We start from the raw sequence: 4149 nt of genomic DNA on the forward strand, positions 1-4149 counted from the left end.
AATTTCGCGAAAAATGAAACAAAAAAAAAAAAATCACCTTATATATTGGGTAAATAATCCGGTTAGCTTTAAAAGTACATTGGTAAACTTTAAGGTTTCGTCCGGTTTAGACGACTTATTCTGTCTGATAATGTACAACAGACGACTTAATATTTAGTCGTCTGTTTTCAGACGACAAAATATTAAGTCGTCCTAGACCCTAAAATGAACCCCTAAACTAAAATGACTAGATTAACTAACTAACCACGTTATAAAATCAAATTATACTTAAATAGTGTTTACTATACACAGAAATGAACACGCATAAGTAATTTTAAAAATTTTCAAAAACGGTTTTAATGCTTTCCAAAATCTAACCCTAAGAACACATACAATACTACAACATATGTTGATGAAACATAAACTAAAGAATATCATGACTCACTACTTTCACTCATCTATACTGAAAACAATTGAAATTTGTTATATCTTAATTTATACCTCCTAAGACATATGTTAATTACATAATTCCCATTTTTCACTTATCAAAATATTTTTTACAAAAATTTTAAATTATGTTTAAGACTAACTGTCCAGACGACTTTCAGTTAAGTCGTCTGGACGACTTATTTTCAAGTCGTCTAAACAGACGACTTGCGAGGGGTAGAAACGTAAAAAAAATTCCGTTTTTTTGTTTGGTCACAAGGGGATAGTTGTAATTTCAATAGCCTTTTAGGTTACTTTTGCCTTTGACCCAAGTTGGGGTATTGTTTTGGGTTTGACTCCAAGTTTTGGGGTAAATCGTCGGACGGACGACTTCTGTGTAAGTCGTCTAGAAAAGAATAATTTTTTTTTTTTATTTTTCAATTGCAAAACTAACCTGAGACGACTTACATGGAAGTCGTCTAGGTATAACAAAATATTGATTTTTTAATTTTCTAATGGACGACTTATGTGTAAGTCGTCCACGAAAAGTCAAATTTCTGACACAATTCGTTCAAATGCAAAGCTAACCCCTTTACCCTAGACGACTTACATGGAAGTCGTCTCGAATTTTTTTTTTAACAAATAAAGATAGACGACTTCCATGTAAGTCGTCTAGATTAAAAATCAATTGCAAAACTAACTTAAATGGACGACTTTAATTTATGTTTATTAGTCGATAATGAGACTACTGAATGAAATTTATAACTTAATTGGTGTTATTCATGAAGTTACCAACATTTATGCTTAGTAAAGTTTCTACCTAAAACTATAAAAAAAATTAATATTTTATTGTTAATTCATGTATACTAGTCAATAATGGGACTTAATTGATAACTTATAATTTAATTGATGGTATTTACGAGGTTATTAACATTTATAACTTCCGTGGTTATCACTATTGTACATCAATATCTTCTTATGCATATGAGTTTAGCATCACTATGTATATCAAATGTCTACGATTACAACCTCAAATGGTTTGCAACCTCAGCAGCTTCTTGTCTTTGATGCAGCTCTTTTACATTTGTAACAATAAGACTCTGTGTGTGTATAGTTGTGTGGGCACTTTCTATATCTAAAGTTTTCTACTTATGTCATGTCAAGCTTGTAGCAAATTCTATCAGAGTTGGCTTCAAGTAACAGCAAGTTTGATTATCTTTCCTGATAAGTGTTTGCAACATAAAAATCATGAGACTAAAGCCAATTACACTTTGTCATCTTGCAGAGTTGGTCATTGTTTAGAGTAAAAACAAAGATTGGTACGTAACAAAAGGATCCAAGTGGAAGGGTGATGCGGATTACATGTCTAGGGAAGACTAAAGGATCAAGTTCAGCTCACTGTACCATTACAAGGAATCATGATTTATTCAAATGATTGGTTACACGTCACATTCTCTTGTTCAAAATCATTACACTTCCTCAAACTGCATTCCTTCCACAACGTAAGAGAGTGTTCTTGGCACTTTTACCCTCCTCAAGAGTCACCACACCATTCCTGCCCACTCTGATCATTGCTTCAGAGATCATACTTCCAATATCTGCATTGTTACCCGCACTAACAGCTGCCACATCCGCAAGCTCACTGTCTTCAACCTACATGACATCACTTACTTTCAGAATTTTTTGTTACAAAATCGTCACATTTTCAAAGAAATAGATTTTTATTAAAATTTGTAACCACCATAGACATTTTCTTGAGCTCGGCAACCAAAGCCTTTGCTGTCTTCTCAATTCCTCTAGTAATCAATACAGGGTTTGCACCAGCAGCCACCACCAGCATAACAATAAATTTAGAGAATAAGATCACACGTTCTCTTTGAGCTTCACCAGAAAACACTCACCCATATATCTAAAAGTTCTTATTTTTATTCGATATATGGTTTACATAATCACAAGAAACGACTAAACCAATGAAAATTCACATAAACATCAGAGAAAATAGAAGAAAGTATTGGTTTATATAGATTTCACATTGTATTTGCGTTGACATAGAGTAATCCCAGCAGAAGAACGAGCGATCTCTACCCCAAGAAAGAAATATCGAAGTGTACCCAAGTCTCTGAGTTTAAAAGAAGCTTCAAGAGCTGTTTTTAAGAGCGCCTTGGCATGATCACAACTACTGGCAATTATAATATCATCAACATAGACCAAGACAGCCATGTAAACATTGCCAGAATTCTTGATGAAAAGTGTGTGATCGCCAGAAGAAGTCTTGAATCCTAACTGATGTAAAGCAGCTGTGAATTTCAAGAACCATTGGCGAGATGCCTGTTTGAATCCATATAGGGACTTCTTACTGCTGTTGCGGCTGCAAAGGGCTGGTCTCTCTCTCAACTAGACATATCAAATGCCTTCCTCAATGGAGATTTAGAGGAGGAAATATATATGAATCTTCCACCTGGTTACTCTCCGAGACAGGGGGAATCTTTCCCACCAAATGCTCTGATACCAAACATGGAGAAAAGGACGTTCATGAGAGGAAGAAGAAGCCAAAATAAGGAATACTTTTCTGTTAGTATTAACGTGTGACAAGTGAGTAACTATATACACTTGATAAGATCAGCTAACCGGAACAAACCGGGTGTAATAGGTACAATTAACTAAACCGAAATACAATGTGAAATCTATATAAACCAATAGAAAGGCTACACATTTTTTAAAGTAGAGCTCACCAAGAACAACATCTCACTGAGAATCTAAGGAAAAAACCACCCAATTATCAACAAGAGTACCCAAAATCTTCAAAGAAATGAATCTTTACTTCCAAGAAATGAGTTTTAAAAAGCTTAGAGCCCAAAATCTTATCCAACATAAAAACACCAAACATGGACACTGAAGCATATACGGAGCCACTGAAAACGCAGAACCTCATATGTTTAAGAGGGTAAGAAACTAACAAAGAGAAAACAAAATCACAGAGAGTAATTTTTGATAAGCCACAAACAAACATGTTTAATCAGAAGGTTGTCTTGCTATACCTTGACCAAGATTCAAGCTACCATACGAGTGTTCATAAGATCAGGTAAGATCTCAGGGTTGAAGGGATTGACAGCGATAAGCTTCTCAACGGTTTAAGTCGTTGGAGAAGTCACGGCGAGGAGCCTCCTCCGTCAAGCTTCTTCTACATCATCTTCTGCCATGCTTCTTCTACACCATCCTACACCAAGAGAGAGAGCTAACCGTGAGGGAGGTCCGGCGAGAGAGAGAGGCACGGGAGAGAGAGAATCCGGCTAGAGAGGAGATCTGAAGGCGAGCAAGAGAGAGGAGGGAGCTTGAGAGAGGTCCTGCTAGAGATTGAGAGCTCTGGCGTCAGAGAGAGAGATGCATGGGAGAGAGAGATTTTGCTTGGCTACTAGATCTGAGATGGGTTTGTGTGACGGCTGAGAGAGAAGAGAACTAAAAATTAGGATTAATGACTTTTTTTTAGATTTTCAGTTTTAGTGTAGTAAAAAATTATTATTATGTAAAATTTTATATTTATTTTTTTATGTTTCTGAATAAAATAATATTTAAGCGGGAAAATAAAATTTTCATAAAATTTTAGGAGGAAATATAAAGACTAAGGATGAACACTTCGGTTATTTTCTCGGTTCGGCTCGAGGTCGGTTAGTTCGGTTCTAGTATTTTTCCAACTGAACTAAACCATAGTTAGTTTGCTTCGGTTTGTGTTCGATTCGGTTTGTA

At 35.5% G+C, this 4149-nt stretch overlaps 1 long non-coding RNA gene across 2 annotated transcripts; it reads right to left on the reverse strand.

The window, feature by feature from the left end:
- Positions 1-1660: 1660 nt before the first annotated feature.
- On the reverse strand, positions 1661-3876 carry LOC106397055. 2 transcript variants are annotated; one of them, XR_007323929.1, is made up of 3 exons: positions 3444-3876; positions 2147-2907; positions 1661-2058 (listed from the first exon to the last, which is right to left on the reverse strand). It is a non-coding gene; the product is annotated as an uncharacterized LOC106397055 (long non-coding RNA). The 2 variants fall into 2 exon arrangements; XR_001279619.3 differs by having other exon boundaries at positions 2144-2907.
- Positions 3877-4149: the final 273 nt, after the last annotated feature.

The sequence above is a fragment of the Brassica napus genome, chromosome C5 (assembly GCF_020379485.1).
Source record: "Brassica napus cultivar Da-Ae chromosome C5, Da-Ae, whole genome shotgun sequence".
In the NCBI taxonomy this organism is placed as follows: Eukaryota; Viridiplantae; Streptophyta; class Magnoliopsida; order Brassicales; family Brassicaceae; genus Brassica; species Brassica napus.